Source organism: Serinus canaria, chromosome 23 (genome assembly GCF_022539315.1).
Source record: "Serinus canaria isolate serCan28SL12 chromosome 23, serCan2020, whole genome shotgun sequence".
In the NCBI taxonomy this organism is placed as follows: Eukaryota; Metazoa; Chordata; class Aves; order Passeriformes; family Fringillidae; genus Serinus; species Serinus canaria.
The window spans coordinates 4185475-4204570 of record NC_066336.1 but is presented as its reverse complement, the minus strand read 5'-3'; the positions used below and the strand labels follow the sequence as shown (position 1 = coordinate 4204570).

Sequence of the window (19096 nt, the reverse complement as noted above, 5' to 3'; positions counted from 1 at the left end):
GGATTCCTCACTCTCACAGCCAAAAGTGTCCCAGGCTCTGGAATTCAGGCACAATGAGGATTCAAGGAATTCTCAAGGAATGGAGTGAAAGGATTTGACCTTAACAGAAGAAAACAACAAAAGGGGGAAGGACGTGTTCCACATCTTCCAACCCATTCTGTGATTCCATGGATCTACTCCCCTTTGCTTTGCATGAGGAAAAACAACAAAACACACCCCAAAACAGCACAAAACACACCCCAAAACACCACAAAACACACCACAAAACACACCCCAAAACACCACAAAACACACCCCAAACACCCCAAAACACAGCACAAAACACACCACAAAACACACCCCAAAACAGCACAAAACACACCCCAAAACACCCCAAAACAGCACAAAACACACCCAAAACACACCCCAAACATCACAAAACACACCCCAAAACACACAAAACACAACACCCAAAACACCCCAAAACACTCAAAACACACCCCCAAAACACCCCCCAAAACAGCACAAAACACACCCCACAACATCCCAAACACACAAACCCACCCCAAACACCACAAAACACACCACAAAACACCCCAAAACAGCACAAAACACACCCCAAAACACCCCAAAACAGCACAAAACACACCACAAAACACACGAAACAGCACAAAACACACCCCAAAACAGCACAAAACACACCACAAAACACACCACAAAACACACCCCAAAACAGCACAAAACACACCAAAACACACCACAAAACACACCACAAAACACACCACAAAACAGCACAAAACACACCACAAAACACACCCCACAAAACAGCACAAAACACACCACAAAACACACCACAAAACACCCCAAAACATCACAAAACACACCCCAAAACACACACAAACACACCCCAAACACACCCCAAAACACACCCCAAAACAGCACAAAACACACCCCAAACACACACCCCAAACACACCCCAAAACATCACAAAACACACCCCAAAACACAACACCCCAAAACATCACAAAACACACCCAAACACAGCACAAAACACACCCCAAAACACACCCCAAAACAGCACAAAACACACCCCAAACCAGCTGAGGCACCAAGACTGGGCTGAAGGGAACCACCTGAGCTACACAGGGACCTGCTGGGATTCAAACACCTGAGAGCACCTGTGCCTGTAATACATGCAAAAACTCACCCAAATATCACCAGATTATAAAATACAGGGTTTTCTATTCACCTTGGGACTTTTAAGGCCCCATCCCCATGCTGAGAACTTTTCCTGCCACCCCAAATCAGAGGGAAGAGTCCAAGACATGAAGCTTTTAAAAGCTGGATTCACCCAGTGTCATTATGAGAACCAACAAAGAAAACGCTGAACCTTTTCCTTTCTGCTGCTCCTGGAGGAATGGGAATCTTCCAGACATTTCAGCTTCTCCCTCCATCAGACTCCACAGAGATCCTCCACACCTTCACACGTCTGATCCTTTCAGCTCAGCTCTCAAATGTCAACATTCATTTACCTCCTAATTAACATCATTACGAGCAGTGACATTTTTCTCATCTTCCCGCTTCGTTTTTTTTTTTACTTTTGTTTGGTTTTTTTTTTTTTTTTTGGTGTGTCCTGATGGTTTCTGTCAAGAGGCTGTTTTCACCTCCAGCTTTTTTAAAAGTAACAGTAAAAACTTGTTATTTCCAATGAGGAGCTGCTGTGTATTCCAGGGATTGCTCCTGACAAGGAGGGGCTGGCAGCGCTGCTGGGAGCGCTCTGGCAACAGCTTCACCTCAACTTTAATTGCAATTCATGGAGAGTCTTCCCCTCCTGTTAATTTTCCTGGCTTGCCTTTGACGTTATCCCTCCTGGCATGGAATTTTCACCCACCTCAGCAAACTGGAGCCAATTCCAGCCCTTCATCAACACTCATTACCTAATAGGGCAGGCAGAGCAGTGGCCAAGGTCTGTGAGGGCTTTCTGGGCATTTTTGTGGCATTTTGTGGTTGGTTTTTTGTTTTTATTATTTTTTTTCCATTTTGCCTCTTTGGATACAATATTATCTGCTAAATACAAGCGTTGCTAATTCTGCTTTTCACTGCAAATCCAAACAGGACCACAAGCATGGTTTAGTTTTTGCCAGGACTGGTGGCAAAATCTCTCCTTCCTGATCAGGTCTGGGCAGTCTCAGGACACATCTGGACCCTCTGCCCTGATGAGATCAGGGCACTGAGAAGGTTCCAGCACAGCCACAGGCCTTGTTCAGCTTCAGGATGGAAAATGGACACAAATCCCCCTGAATCACCAATTCCAGGATGGTTTTTTGTGTATTCCCATGATTAAACAAATACCTGGAGCAGCCAGAGCCACAGGAAAAGCTCTGCAGTGCCTGAACATGTCCAAAGCCTGGTTTTCCTGGGCTCTGCTCCCCACGAATGATTTGTCCTTAACAATCACTGTTCCACATGAAAATCCTCCAATAAAAGAGGAAACTGGAGCAATGAAGGTGCTTTATTCTGCTCTCTCTGTGCAGAGACCCCACAAAAGTGGTGGAGGGTTAAACCCAGGCCTGTGCTGGAGACAGGATCGATGGATGTGTCCCACCCCAGCAGTGCCCTGGGTTTATTCCAGCACTTCTAGCCCAGATTTCCCTGGACCTAAATGACCTGTTTTGATGGAGTATGTAGGTAATGCAGGGACATGAGCAAACATTGTGCTGGATTCAGACAAATGGCCTCGATTCAAAGTGAATTTTATAAATGACCCAGCCCAAGTGGGACAGCTCTGCCTTTATGTGCATTTTAACACAATGCACCCCTTAAGGCAATTGGGCTGAACAGCATCAATTCCACATTTAAATATAATTCCTGGGGAGGATCTGGAAAGAACACAGGGAAAAAAAAAAAGAAAAGAGGCTAAATAAACCAAATCAGAGAAAGAGCAAAAGAGTTTTATTTGTAGCTCCTGAACTGTGGGAATTGGGGAGGCTGGAAAGTCTCTTAGGCTGAATTATTGAGATAATAAAGCACCTGCTGAAGGGACCTGTGACTGCTGGAATGAAATTATTTCACTGCCCTGGAATAATCACCAGGGCAGGTTCTCTTTGGAGAGCAAAGGAAACAAGGGAAGAGATAAATGGAATGCAAATCACCCTCTCCACTCAAAGGGAAAGCAGGGACATGAAAGGAACGAGGCTGGTGGGACAAACTGAGTTTATTTACCAGGCTGAGGTTTGTTTTCCAGGCTGAGGCCACTGGAAAACAACTGGAGTAAACACAGCAGGGGAAGTGGGAAGCCACTTCTGTCCAGGCTGGATTTTGCCACGAGCCTGACGAGTCCTCAGCCCCTCTCTGCCAGGATTAACCAGCCCATCAATTACACAAGTCCTAATTGTGCTGGAATGACACAATTCCAGAGTTATCCATGTGTAACTCAGGGATGACTCCTGACTTCCAAGGCTTCTGCTCCCCCATCTTCACCTTTCAGAGAGACAAGTTCCAGGGAACAGGGGCTGTTTCATAATTTAGTACTTATGCAATCGGCTCCATATGAATATTTAACACTACTGCGAACTTCAATAAATCACCTTGTACTCAGAATGAGTGGTCAAAATTTCAATTTGTTTTATTCATAGTCCTGTCCTCAGTCACAAGAATTCTGACAGGGAGAGCCAAGCTCACCTCTGCCTGGGAACGACTGATTTCACCTTTTGGAAACAACCAAACAAACCATTGGGAATTTCTTTTCTTCCCAGACAAACTCCCAGAACGTTATTGCATTCCCATCTGCTAAAGCGTAATTAATGAAGGCTTTTAAACCTGCAGAACCTTTCAAATTAATGAAAAGTCCACCCAAATAAATTAGCCATGGAGTCCAAGGGCTGTGGATTTAAATAACAGTGGTTCTCCTGACAGGAACCAAGGAACAGCTGTCACAGACAATTATTTTTAGGGCTGCTACTAAACCATTTTCCCATTATCAGCTGCCACCTCGCAGCGGCAAACGGCGGCTCCACATTTCATCATGACTAAAAATCCGAGGGCTCCACTTCCCTCCTTGGGTGTTACAGGTTTGTGAAACATCGGGTGAGAAACGGAGCCAAAATCCTGGGGCTGGAGCAGGGGGGCTCTGGGTGAAGGGATGTGATGTCACCACCATGGCCATGACATCACCACCATCACTGTGACATCATCACGGCTATGACATTGTCTCATCCCTCCAGCCAGCAGGGGAACAGGAGGAGGATGTGGCTCCTTCTGGCGGGCTTGGGAGACCACGTGTCACCACGGCAGTGATGTCACCATGGCACATCCCAAAATTCCATCCGTGGAGCATTCCCGACTCCACCAAACTGCTCCATCACCCTGGCTGTGACATCACACGATTATGACATCACCACATCCCTCCAGCCCAAAGGGTTACAGGGACTAGGCCTGGCTCCCTCTGATTTGCTCAGGGGACCACATGTCACCATGGCACATCCCATGGAATGTCCACAACTCATCCAAGATCTGCTTGCCCCCATGACAATGACATCCTCCCCAGCACCCCCTGCAACCCTTAGAGTCACAGAGACCGGGCCTGGCCTGTCCTGCTCAGCTTTGGGACCCTCGTGACCCAAAGGCCCAGTAATGTCACCATGGCACATTCCAAAATTCCATCCATGGAATGTCCACAACTCATCCAAGATCTGCTCTGCCCCCATGGCAATGACATCAGCACCTCCCTCCAACCCACACAGTCACAGGCACCAGACCTGGCTTGGCTTTGGTCCCCTCGTGTCCCCAGTGCTGCCACTGCCACCCACCCCAACATTCCAACCACGCAGCTCTCCCACACCAGTTCCACCACGCGAACTATGACATCAGCACGCCCTCCAGCCAATAGCATTGCAAGGAGCTGGTCCGGCCCATCCTGATTGGCCGCTGGTGGCTGATGTCACAGCGCCGCAGTGACGCCGGCCTGGCCTGTTGTTGGCCTGTTGTCGGCCCGCCGTGGCTCAGTGCGCTCCGGCGGCCGTGCTGAGGGGCAGCACAGCCCGGCGCTCCTTGCAGCGTCCCCGCAGAGCAGCTCCAGGCAGCAGCAGGAGCGGCAGCAGGCGCGGCCCAGCCCGGCCGGCCCCGCGCGGCCATGGCCCGGCCGGTGCGCTCGGGCCGGCGGCCCAGCACCACCATGCTCTTCCGCATCACCATCCAAAGGCCCGGCCGCATGCTCCGGAGGTCCATGAGGATGCGCTCCAGGCTCCGGGCCAGGAGGGTACGGCGCTTCGCCAAGAGCGTCCGCTTCAGGTCCTCCAGGCGCGCGCTGCCGCCCTTCTTCCTCTTCATGGAGAGGCACCGCCGGCGACTCCAGAGGCTCTACCCCACCATGACCGTGGTGCAGACGGCCAAGAGGCTGGGCAGGATGTGGCGCAGGCTGCCCGAAGAGGACAAGGAGATGTACAAGGAGGCGGCCGAGCGCCTGAAGGGCAGGAGGATCAGCAGGAGGATCGGCAGGAGGATCGGCAGGAGGATCGGCAGGAGGATCGGCAGGAGGATTGGCAGGAGGATCCGCCGCAGGCCCAGGAGCCGGAGCAGGCCGAGGATGTCCAGCCGGAAGAGGGCCATGAAGAACCTCATGATCTCCTTCACCACCAAGGCGGCCAACCTGCGGAATTTCCTCCTGTCCTACCTGTGACTGCGGCTCCTGCCTGTGACTGCGGTGCCTACCTGAGATGGCAGTTCCTACCTGAGATTGCAGTTCCTTGGAAAGTCCCAATAAAATTCCGAGTTGTTATTGCAGCAAACCCTGGCCCGCTGTGGTGTCTTTGGGCAGGGCAGGAACTTGAGTTTAGTGGAGCTGGTGCCATCGTGGGTGGCGGGGTGGGGATGGATGTTCCTGCATATCCACAAGAACAGCGATGACTTCTCCAAACCAGGAGTTAAAATAGGCTCCTTCTGCAAAGGAGGGATTTTGGTCCTCCACCAGCTGGTCCTGGAGCTGGGGAGGAGGCACAGTGAATGAGGAAGCAGGAGGGTGCAGGAACACAGAAGCCTGGCTTTTCCCAGGAAAACGCCTTGGGAAGGGGCACAAACTCAGAGCCCAAACCTGCACAGGTCCCTGACCCAGCTGGAGGAGCCTCAGAGAGGTTTCAGCTCTTGACCACAGCCTTTTTCCATGTTCTTTAGGGATGGTCACATCCCAGAGTCCCAGGTCAATGCCACATCTTCCCCAAGCTCCAAAAGTGTCCAAAACAACTCCAAGCTCCAAAACAGCTCCTGAGCAGTTCCTGTCCATTATTCCACACAGCTCCTGAGGAGTTCCTGTCCCTTATACCACACAGCTCCTGAGGAGTTCCTGTCCATTATTCCACACAGCTCCTGAGCAGTTCCTGTCCAGTACTCCCACACAGCTCCTGAGCAGTTCCTGTCCCTTACTCCACACCATTCCTGAGGAGTTCCTGTACATTATTCCACACAGCTCCTGAGGAGTTCCTGTCCATTATTCCACACAGCTCCTGAGCAGTTCCTGTCCATTACTCCACACAGCTCCTGAGCAGTTCCTGTCCCTTATACCACACAGCTCCTGAGGAGTTCCTGTCCCTTACTCCACACCATTCCTGAGCAGTTCCTGTCCCTTATACCACACAGCTCCTGAGCAGTTCCTGTCCCTTATTCCACACAACTCCTGAGGAGTTCCTGTCCCTTATTCCACACAGCTCCTGAGCAGTTCCTGTCCCTTATTCCACACAACTCCTGAGCAGTTCCTGTCCCTTATACCACACAGCTCCTGAGCAGTTCCTGTCCCTTATTCCACACAGCTCCTGAGCAGTTCCTGTCCCTTATACCACACAGCTCCTGAGCAGTTCCTGTCCCTTATACCACACAGCTCCTGAGGAGTTCCTGTCCCTTATACCACACAACTCCTGAGGAGTTCCTGTCCCTTATTCCACACAGCTCCTGAGGAGTTCCTGTCCCTTATTCCCACACCCTGAGGAGTTCCTGTCCCTTATCCACACAGCTCCTGAGCAGTTCCTGTCCATTATTCCACACAGCTCCTGAGGAGTTCCTGTCCCTTATACCACACAACTCCTGAGCAGTTCCTGTCCCTTATTCCACACAGCTCCTGAGCAGTTCCTGTCCCTTATTCCACACAGCTCCTGAACAGTTCCTGTCCCTTATACCACACAACTCCTGAGGCAGTTCCTGTCCCTTATACCACACAACTCCTGAGCAGTTCCTGTCCCTTATACCACACAGCTCCTGAGCAGTCCTGTCCCTTATCCACACACTCCTGAGCATTCCGTCCTTACCACACACTCCTGAGCAGTTCCTGTCCTTATTCCACACACTCCTGAGGAGTTCCTGTCCCTTATCCACACGCTCCTGAGCAGTTCCTGCCTCCCTCCTGAGAGTCCTCCCTATCCACAACTCCTGAGGAGTTCCTGTCCCTTATACCACACAACTCCTGAGCAGTTCCTGTCCCTTATTCCACACAACTCCTGAGGAGTTCCTGTCCTTTATTCCATCCACAGGATTTTGTCAGTTCTTTGCACACCTGTACCACCAGGACACAAAGCCCATGTCCAGCAGCTCTCCCTGCTGGGAAACCTAAAATCCCAGGACATGGCCCTGGGATACAGGTACAAAATCTGGAGATATTAAGGGAAAACTGCAAGGCTGCCATGAGCTGGTAGCAGAGTGTTGAAGTGAGCAGGGACAAGAAATTTCACTTTAATGGTTCTCCTGCCTGCACGGCCGCTGAGAGCCTGACAGGATCCATCAATTAAAATCTATTCCCAGCTGCAGCAGCCGTGGCTCCAGCAGAAGGAGCAGCTATTTTTGGCAAGTTACAAATATGAAGTGGTCAGAAAGGCCCCAGATATCACCCAGCCAATTACGCTTCCCACGGAATCTTTGCGTTCCCCCATCCCTCAGCCTGCAAGCTCCATAAACAAGTGGCACTCAGGGACAATCAGGCCCAGGGAAGTTGGAACATGGGTTCCACTCAATTGAACCCATCACACAGGACTGGTCCTGAGGAATGGCTCCAAATTCCTGCAGCTCTGCCTCAAAATATCCATTTTTTATAAGGACGCCCCAATAAACTCCCAGTCTGGCCATTCCCAGCTGTCTCTTCAGCTGAAACGCCACCTGAGAGGCTGAGGGACAACTCTGCCAGCTCTGAACACACAATAAAATTCCAGTTATCTGCAGCAGGAAACCTTCTAGTGACAGGAAAACAGGAAGGGATGGGAAACAACGCGCTGGAAATTGGTCGTTATCCACCTGGATGTGTTTCCCACTAATGGCGTGGAGACTAGAGATGGAAATAACTGTGAGAGCAAAGCATTAACGAGGAGAAAGAGCAGTTTGGGAGATGCCTTCTAGCAGCAGAGAGGAAACAATGATCTTGGAAGAGCTGCAGGCAGCTGATGGAGGAGGGGGGTAAGTGATAAATATGGATATTATGGGGGGGATGTATCTCGGGGGCCTGGGGTGGGTTCCTTCCTCTGCTTTCACACTGTAGTTAAAACCTGCAATAAACCAACTGCAGAAAATGGTTTCTCTCAGTATTGGCACAATTTTGGCTCGTTGGGAGCCTCAGAACCTTTTTCATGTGCTCAGAAACGTTAATGGCATCATTACAGACCCAGGAATGTCACTTTTATCATAATGCTGCCTGCGTTGTCACTGCTGGGGGAAAAATGATCTCAAAACACCTTGGAAATTGCCTGGACAACCTTCTCTTCAGGCCAGCTACATGGAATCACCTGAGAGCTGTCCAGGATGGCATTTGCTGTCCCTGTCCTTGGGATTTGATGTCCCTGCCCTCTCCATGTGGGGGCTTCAAAGGGGACAACTTTCAGAGCAGAAGGGGAAAGCCAGGAGTGACAGATCTTTATCCAAAGCCCTCCAAAATCCACTTTCCCGTGCCTGACCAGGGCCACAAGCACACATCTGCCACCACAGGTGCCAGACACACATTTGGGACTTCAAAATTTGGGTAAACAACCCAGAATTTTCTGTGCTCTCCCGCACCCAAACTAAAAAAAAATCCAATTATTGAGCACAAAACCACCAAGACGTGGCTGCTGCACTCGTGGTGCCATTGAGAACACGAGAGCTGTGCCTCTGCAGAGATCTCCTCTTGTTCTGAGGGAACAATGGCACTTCAGCCCCTCTCCCTCAGCCAGCTCTGCTCTCCTCAGCCCAGCAATTTTCCTTTTTGTGTGCACGAGATGCTCTTGTGTGGCAGCAATAGCAGGGGAAGCACTGGAGGACTGGAGAACAGCAGATTTATTTAATAAATTTCTCTGCACTGACGCTCCCACAAGTGGCCTTGTCTGTGCTCATGGACACACCAAAACAAACACCCCAAACCAAGCCCTGCAGCTCTTCCTGGATGCTGCAGGGAGGATCTGAGCCCCTGAAGGAGCAGCTTTGGGGTTGAGTTTGTGTCAGTGTCCCCAGAGGGTGATGAGAGTCACCCCAGTGATTCCCAACAGCAATGTCAGGAAAATCCACCCACAAACACCAGAGGTTTGTGTCCCAAAAGGAGACAGAGCAGCCCTGGAACTTTATTCCAGTCAAGGCAGAGGCCATGGGGCATCCCCTGGGGTCTCTCAGATTTCTGGAGGACGCAGCCTCCTTTTTATCCCAATTTCCAGCTGCATTTCCCTTCTCTCTTTCCCCATTTCTGAGGTACCTGAGAGGTTCAGACTCCCCAGAACCCCTGATCCCAGAGATTCCCCTCTAATGTACAACCCTCCCTTTTCATTTTGAATTCTTACAGAATTTAGGGGTTTTTCTTCCCCATTGTTTCTTTCACCTTTCAATGTCCAATTTCATTTATCACAAACCTAAAGTTTATTTGTAAAATCAAATCTCTTTTTCCCTTCACCAATCAGTGGAATCCTTCCCATGGTTTCTTTTCTCTCCCAGCAGCCCCACAGCTGGTGTGGAAAGACAAATCCCCCATTCCTCTCAGCAAGAAGGGATTGGAGGGGGACCCTCTTCTCTCTCCTCACTCGTGGCCACCCAGAAAGGTTTTTGGGACCAATCCTCAGCAGCCAAGGCTGGCAGAAGCCTGTCCTAAACCCCCACTTAGGAACAGATTAATTCTGGATGACTGCGAGGCTTTGCAGGCTCCTCGTCACGCCTTAACTGAGATGTTACAACTTCAACACCCTTTGAAAAATCAGAGCCTGGAAGAGTTCTCTGCTCATTAACTGCCTGCCAAAGGATCCTCCTGCTCTCAAGAATCAATAACCTGCTTCTGTTCACAGCTTGATTTTAATGGGACCAAAAAGCCACAAGAGCTGAGAGCCACCAGGACCGCGGCGAGGGGAACAACAGCTCAGCTCTCTGAAGCCCATCTTGCAGGCAGGAAGGCACAGCCTGAACCTCCCCGAGCTCATCCCCATCTGCACAGCGTGCTGCAGAGGCAGCACACCCTGCCCCCCTTGTTAGCTTTGATTTACATCACAGAGCCCCGCAGGAACGAGTTCCTTCCACACCCGGCACGGCCCAGCCCACGCCAGGGATGCTCCCAAAATGATTTCCCAGCTCTCCCACTGCCAGGCCAGCACACACGATGATCCCAAAATGATTTCCCAGCTCTCCCACTGCCAGGGCAGCACACATGATACTCCCAGAATGATTTCCCAGCTCTCCCACTGCCAGGACAGCACACATGATGCTCCCAAAATGATTTCCCAGCTCTCCCACTGCCAGGGCAGCACACACGATGCTCCCAAAATGATTTCCCAGCTCTCCCACTGCCAGGCCAGCACACACGATGATCCCAAAATGATTTCCCAGCTCTCCCACTGCCAGGGCAGCACACATGATGCTCCCAAAATGATTTCCCAGCTCTCCCACTGCCAGGCCAGCACACACGATGATCCCAAAATGATTTCCCAGCTCTCCCACTGCCAGGGCAGCACACACGATGATCCCAAAATGATTTCCCAGCTCTCCCACTGCCAGGGCAGCACACACGATGATCCCAAAATGATTTCCCAGCTCTCCCACTGCCAGGCCAGCACAGAAGATGCTCCCAAAATGATTTCCCAGCTCTCCCACTGCCAGGGCCAGCACAGAAGATGCTCCCTGCCCTGCAGTTCTTGGGCACAGGGAATCCCCAGCCCCAGTTTGAGATGAGATCACAGAGCAGGTCTCCCAAAGTGTGCCACCCCCACCCAACCCCAAACCCATCTGTTCCTTTCAGTTTTCCACACAAAAAAAAAAAAAAAAAGCAGCAGCTGAGTTCTCAGAAGTGCAATTGGAGCAGCAGCTTGACAGCCCCAGTTTTGGCTTTCCCAGAATTCATCATTTACACTGATAAAATACAGGTTGGCTTGGGAACTTCCTCATTCCTCTTCAAGCCACAACATTCCAGTTCCATCAGGCAGGGGTGGGAGCTGCAGATCTCATGGGGAGGGCATCCAACACCCCAGAACGTGTCCAACACCAAAGAATGTGTCCAACACCCCAGAACGAGTCCAACACCCCAGAATGTCCAACACCCCAGAATGTCCAACACCCCAGAATGTCCAACACCCCAGAACGTGTCCAACACCCCAGAACGAGTCCAACACCCCAGAATGTCCAACACCCCAGAATGAGTCCAACACCCCAGAACGAGTCCAACACCCCAGAACGAGTCCAACACCCCAGATTAAGAACATCCACATTATGGCTGAGGTTGGAATTAAATTATCTTTAAACCCCTTCCAACCCAAAGCATTGTGGGATTAAAAAATATTCATTTATTTTCTACGTGAAAAATAAATCTGTCATCAAAAAAAGACTCCAAGCACCAGGTAAAATGGGATTAATTATGTTAATTTGACAAAGTTCATTTTCTATCCCTGTCCCATCAGCTGCACAGTCCCACTGGCTGCTGAGGAAGTTGGGTGTGACTTAAGCTGTCACCTTAATTCTGCTGATGAATGGATTTGGGGGGTGAAGATGTGATTCCTCTCTTGGGCATTATGGAATCATGGAATATTCTGGAAAGGACCATCAAATTCCAGTTCCTGGCCCTGCACACACAGCCCAGTGAAAGGAATGAGGGGTTTGTCTTTACAAACCAGCTGTGGGTCTGCTGATAAATAAAAATAGATCCAGAGAGATGAAAGAAACAATGGGAAGAACCATTAAATTCTATGGGAATTTCACTGATTGACACAAGGAAAAGAAAAAAAGGGGAGGTAAACTTTAGAAGGGGCTCTGTATGAGGTGAGCTGGGAAGTCTGAACCTCTCAAATACCTCAGAAATGGGGAAAAACAGGGAAATGCAGCTGGGAAATTGGGGCAAAATGGAGGCTGCATCCTTTAAAAATCTGAGAGACCCCACGGCCTCTCCCTTGGTTGGAATAAAGTTCCAGGACTCCTCTGTCTCCTTTTGGACCCAAGCTCTGGTGTTTGTGGGTGACTTTTCCTGGCACCACCACCCCCACCCTGTGCCTGGCAGTGTGTGAGGAGAAGAACATCCCTCAGTCCATCCCTGCAAAGTTTTTATGGCCAGGGGTGACCAAACCTGCCAGGCTGCCCCCAATCCCTGCAGAGCTCCCTGCCTCAACCCCAGCCACGCCAAACTCATCCCTCTGCTCTCCAGAGCAGCTTCACCAGGTGGCCAAGCCCTGGCAGGGCTGAGCAGGGTCTGGGGCTGCTCCATGAGGGCACAGATCCCAGCTGCCAAGGCAGCAGAACAAGAACTGCACGAGGGCAAAATGTCCTTTTGGAGCAGCCTCTGTGGGTGACCTTAACACAACGTGAATTCTTCCAACTGCAGGAACTCTTGAGTGCTGCCAGTGGGTTCTGCTTTATTATTTCCTGCTCTTTAAAGCTGCTTTCTGCCTGCCCTTGGCTGCTCTGAGCTTCTCTGGCTCTCCCAGAGATCAATCTGCACCTTCTCCACTCAGCTGATGGGAGCTGTGTCACTGCTCACTTGCCTGGCATTCCCTATTTCCAAGGGTCTGATCAGATAAAAAAATCCTGAAATGTTCTCCAGTCAGAAATGAAGCAGAATTCTGGGAGAGGAGCAGAAACTGAGGGGTTTTTCTGCTGGGGGAGAAAAGAAAATGCCCAGCGTGGAGCCAGTGATGTTCTGTGCCTTCGTTCATGGGGTGGGAGATGGGGAAGAGCCCAGCACAAAACTCTGGGGGCAGCTGAGGGACCCCAGGGGGACATTCCCACCTGGGAAAAAGGGAAAAAAAAACGGGAAAAAGGGAAAAAAAAGGGGGAAAAAAGGGGGAAAAAAGGAAAAAAAAAGGGGGGGAAAGGGGGGAAAAAAAGGAAAAAAGGGAGAAGGGAAAAGAAAAAGGGACAAGGGGGGAAAAAAGGAAAAGGGGAAAAAAAGGGGAAAAAAAAGGGGGAAGGAAAAAAAGGGGGAAAGGGAAAACAAAAGGGGGAAAGGGAAAAAGGGGAAAAAAGGGGGAAGGGAAAAAGGGAGGGGACTGGGACTGGAAAAAGGGACAATCCTGAGCAGCTCAGAGGAAACTCCATGCCCAGCCCCAGGGCAGGGGAGATCCCAGGGAGCTGGGCAATGACAATTTTATTTGTGCTGCTGCTGCCTTTAAATCAAACCTGGGGCAGCCTCAGAGCAGCCAAATCCATTTCCAAATTCTGGCAATTCCCAGAATTATCCACAGTTTGGATGAACTCTCCCCTTTCTATCAGGAAAGTGCCATGAAGAGCCTGTTCTGAGCTGGATGTTGCTGATGTTTGAGGAGTCTGCTCCAGATTTTTGGATGAAATTTGGGTTCAATCCAGTAAAATTTGGGTTTTGCTGGGAAAAGTCTGCAAAACACCAACTCTGCAAACTCTGACTCCTCCTCAGCTCCAAGTCCAGGGGAATTTTGAAGCTCTGCCAGGTCAGGTTCTGGTCTGGGATTCCCCCCACTCTGAAATATTTCCCACTGCTTTTCCTGCTCCCTATAAACTGTTTTGGGATCGCAGGGAGAATATTCAACTGGAGTAAGGAACACGAAAATTCCCAATTCCAAATGTTCCAGGCTGGTTTCTGTCCCAGTCAAGGAAACCTCCAAGTTTCAGGATACAACCAGGAGCCCAGCCAAGGCTTCCACATGCCCAGAGCAGCTTGTTCTGAGCAACATTTTTAGAAGGAAAACCTAAAAAAAAAAAAATCCAGTTTGGAATCTCCTAAACTTCCCACCAGGAAACACCTTGGAGCCAGTGGAGCCTTGCTTGTCTTTCCCAGAGATTTGCTGCAGCCTTTCTGAGATTTAAGAAGATGGATTCTTGGCAGTTGGGCAGGAAAAAAAAACCCCACAAAATAAGTTACTTTCCTGGCAACTTGCTAAAATCAGAACTTGCATAAAGGAAGGGGGAAAATGCCAAAAGCAAAGCAAGGCCTGGCACCCACAGCAAATGCAGAACCCGTGAGTTTGTCCCTTTGGACTCAATTAGTCCAAATTTACAAAGAATGACACCCATAAAGATGTTAAACATTAACAAAACTTCTGCTAACTCGCTTCAAAATGAATTTTAATTGCAAGCTGTTTGGTACATTGCAAAATTTAATGAGGGTTTTATTCTGCCCACAAAAATTCCGATATATTAATTTCAGGCTGAAAATCTATAGTTCCTTAAAAGCCTGAGAGGAAAAAAAAATTAATCAATGACAGAATGTTCTGGATGCCAGTCACTGAGCCTGTTCTGCTTTTGGCTTTCTGGGGGGGCAGATATTGAGCACAGCCCCTCCTGCTCCAACATTGCTGCTTTAAAAGGGTTTTTGAGGGAGTGGGGAAATACAGATCAAAGAGTTGTTAAGGCTGGAAAAGATTTTTAAGATGATCAAGTGCAGCCATCAGGCTCAGGAGCTTTTCCTCTCTTCACCTGGAGGAGGGTGAAATCAGAGGGGGAAAAATCAGTTTCACAAGAACAGCACATCCAAGAAATGGGAGAGAGAGGGGACCAGAGGGGACTCCCAGGGTCAGGAGCCCCTTCCCAAGCCCAGCTCTCAGCCAGGGCACATTCCCAGGTGCCAGGGCTGGGCAGGAATGGGCATCCAGGCACTGCTGACAGCAGGGAAATGCAAACCCTGGGAGGTTTCACTGGGAATCTTCCAGTTTGTACTGGGACAGCAGAACTGGCAGTACCACCAGCAGGGGTGGGCACCCACCTGGGAACAGAATCTACCTGGGCACAGGGCACAGCACCCACCTGGGCACAGGGCACAGCACCCACCTGGGCACAGAATCTACCTGGGCACAGGACACAGCACCCACCTGGGCACAGGACACAGGAATTACCTGGGCACAGGACACACCTGGGCACAGAACAAACCTGGATACAGGATCTACCTACCGCAGCACACACCTGGGCACAGAGCACAGAATCTACCTGGGCACAGAACACACCTGGGCACATGACACAGGACACAGGAACTACCTGGGCACAGGACATGGGAATGACCTGGGCACAGGGCACATCTGGGCACAGGACACAGGAATTACCTGGGCACAGAACACACCTGGGCGCAGGGCACAGAATCTACCTGGGCACTGCACCCCCTGTCCAGCAGCAGGAAATCCAGAGGAGCAGCAGAGAGCCCTGAGCATCCCCAGTGTCCTCCTGTCCCTCCCTGGGGCAGGACCCAGAGCTCCAGGGCTGGGAGCAGCTCCTGGTCCTGTCCCAGCCCTGTCCCTGTCCCCATCCCTGTTCCCGTCCCAGCCCTGTACCCATCCCTGTCTCGGCCCTGTCCCTGCCCCAGCCCTGTCCCCAGCCCTGTTCCCAGCCCTGTCTCAGCCCTGTCCCCATCCCTGTCCCAGCCCTGCTCCCCCAAATCAGCTGTGCCACCCCCAGCCTCCCCCTCACCCACCACAGAGCAGCTCTGACCCCTCTATTTCACGATTTCCCTTTGCTTCCCCCTTGCCTTTGATTCCCTTCCAGGCTCCAGAAATTCCAGCCTGGCTTTGAACAAATATCCTTTGGGTTTTAAACTCTCACAAAGCTTCTGTGACTGGGCAAAAAAAAACCCCAAATCCTCTCTGAGCGCTGCCCTTCCCCCAGGGCTGCCTGGAGCACGGGGCACTGCTCCAGGATCAATGGGGGGAATTTATTCCCTGACATTACAGGGAACAACCTGATTTCCAAACTCCTTCCTGCCAGCTCCCAGCCTGAAGCACTTCTGTGATTTTTCCCCCCTTTTAAGAACAGCTGACTTATCAAAACCAGGTTTTTCCGAGAGAAAAGCACAAGCTAAGCCACATTACAATAATTGAAGCTATTAATTACCTCTATGCTTTCCTTTTTTTAAGGGAGATCTTTAATGCAGGTAATTCTGGCTAAAAGAGCTAATTTGAGTTGCTCCATCATTTAAAGGATGACTATAAAATTAATTTAGAAAGAGTGGGAGAAAGACAAAGGGATAAAGGAGAGCAGGAAGAGATGGGCATTCCCCCTGAGCTCCAGCTGGGAATTATCAGAGCAATGGGATTGCTTTAAAAGAACAGAGAGGGCTGAAGGAGTTTTTAGGGTATTTTAACAATTTGCTGCATTTTCCAGAGCAGCTGTGGATGTTCCAGCCCTGGAAGTGTCCCTGGCCAGGCTGGACAGGGCTTGGACAGGGACAGTGGGAGGTGTCCCTGCCATGGCAGGGGCTGGAATGGGATGGGATTTAAGGGATTGAAGGTCCCTTCCAACCCAAACCCCTCCAGGATTCTGTGGGAATTCCAACCAGTAAAGCAATCCTTGGATGTGAGCTGCCAGCAGCAATTTGTTTATTCCTAATCCTCCAATATTTACTGACACCCTGGACATTCCCTGACCCCCACTCCAAAGCCAGGCACCAGAAAGGTCCCTGGGAGCAAAACCCAACCCTCCCCACCGGGACACAGCCAGAAGTGTCCCAGCCAAGCCCAGCAGGAGCTGAAGAGCTCCCAACCTGCCAGGACAGACCAGAGCTGTGCCAGGCTCTGAAAACACACCAGGAGTAGCAGATACAACAGCCCAGCTCCATAAATACACCAGGAGTAACAGCTACAACATCCCAGCTCTATAAATACACCAGGAGTAGCAGCTACAACAGCCCAGCTCCCTAAACACACCAGGAGTAGCAGCTACAACAGCCCAGCTCCATAAATACACCAGGAGTAACAGCTACAACAGCCCAGCTCTCTAAATACACCAGGAGTAGCAGCTACAACAGCCCAGCTCCATAAATACACCAGGAGTAGCAGCTACAACAGCCCAGCTCCCTAAATACACCAGGAGTAACAAATCCCAGCCCTGCAAACCCAATTCCAGTTGCTGACTGTTTTTTCCATGCTTTTCCAGGCCACACTCTGTTCCCTCTGTTCCCTCTGCCCTCTCAGGAGGAGCTGCCCCAAGGCACGCTGGTGCTCCCCCTCTCTCTGAAACGCTGATTTTTCCTCCCCCTAGGCCCAGACATCCCCTAAGAAATCATTTAAGGGCAGAGGGATGGATCCAGCCCGGAATGGATCCAGCTGTGGAGATCCCCAGCTGCAGGGAGGGATGGAATGTGCTGGGAGCAGCTGCAGCAAACCCGGCCAGGCAAGGAGCATTTAAAGCAGATTTGGTGAGGCAGCTGATGTGTGAAAACAAAGCGATTCCATCCTTGAAACAACTTGTAAATAGCAGGAAAACATCCCGGAGTGGGGCCTGGAGAAAGCCCAGCAGGGAGAGGCCTTTGAAAGCATCCGAGGTGTCTGCGCTGCTCCCTTTGAAGCTGCAGATAAGGGAGGGTGTAGAACACGAGCGTTATCAGCCCTGGCAGACACAGCCTGACACCAGAATCCCTGTGCAAGGAGAGACCTCCTGCACAGGCACAGCTCAGCCCAAGGCCGGGAAAATGACAGCAGTCGGTGTCTGGAGATGAAAAACAAGGCACAGACAGCTCCTGGAAGAGCTCAGGGTGAAGGCACTGATCTTCCCTGCACCGTTTGTCCAAATCCTTGCTTTAGCTGGGAGGAATCAGGGCTCTGCTGTGACAGTGTTTTAAAGAGAATCCCAAATATCCGACTTTTTACAAGCCCAAACATCATCTGCACTTACTTAAAGCCTCCTTCCCCTGCCAAATCTGGGTATTATTCACTGCTTTACAGTCTATATTTCGGGTCACATCCTGAAGGAGGTTCCAATATTTTTCTCAGCTTCCAGCCAGGCGTGTCAGACTCAGTCTCAGTCTCAAAAAAAAAAAACCTCTTTTTAGATTACAGCTATTGAGGCTCCTTGCACAAACCACTTTTTTTTGGGTGTGTGTTTGCAGGACAAATACAGAAAGAAATTAAGAATTAATGACCTTCAGGGATTTTTTTTCCCCTCCATTGCCACAGGCTTCCCTGCCCCTCATCCCTTGGGATTCAGGATCACACAGCATTGACCTTTCCATGGGGATCTTTGCCCCTGAGGTGACCAAACAACAAAGAAGGGACAAATTGGGATAAAAAGGGCAATTTAACCATGATCAGGGTCGTTTTCAGCCTAAAAGCATCTCCTTCCCAGTCTGAATATTCATTAAAAGCTTTCCACTCTGCAGCAAATGGAATTCCTCGTGTTAATGCATGGAAAAGTAACTCTGGGGGGAGAGTGGGATGGGATGTGATCCTGCTGGATTGGATTGGATTGGAGGGGTGGTGGGGCCTTGTCACAGGGGTCTGTCTGTCCCTGCCACGTCCCAGGGCAGGATTTGGGAAGGAGATGCTTCCCAGGAGAAGGAAAGGCAGCCAGGAGCAGGAGCAGTGGCTTCTGCTGCTCCACGCTCAGCCACGAGCTGGGGAAGGAGCTGAAACCTTCCCTCCAGGAATGGAACTCCTCCAAATCCCTCCTTCCCCTTCCTTCCAGCATTCCCAGCTCTCTCTGCAGTGCCAGCAGCTCTGGGGCAGTGTGGGAGCACAAACCTCCCTGTCCAAAGCATTCCCAATCCCTGAACTTGCCACCAGCACCGAGGCTGCTCAGGGATGGTTGGAATTCCTTTGGGAATTCCAGCTCTGCCTCCCTCCTGCAATCCGGAGCTCCAGCAGGACAAAGCAGCTCCCTGAACCATAAATTCCTGCTCTTCACAGAGGAAATCCAGATTCAAGTAAGGCCTGGAGGGCAGGAATTCCAAAGGCTGGAAGTTTCCCATCACCTCCCAGGAACTGGA

At 50.6% G+C, this 19096-nt stretch overlaps 1 protein-coding gene across 1 annotated transcript in view; it reads right to left on the bottom strand.

The window, feature by feature from the left end:
• CSMD2 (CUB and Sushi multiple domains 2) overlaps positions 1 to 19096 on the bottom strand; it is a 238452-nt gene that overhangs the window by 152163 nt on the left and 67193 nt on the right. The gene's annotated exons all lie outside the window — the stretch shown is intronic.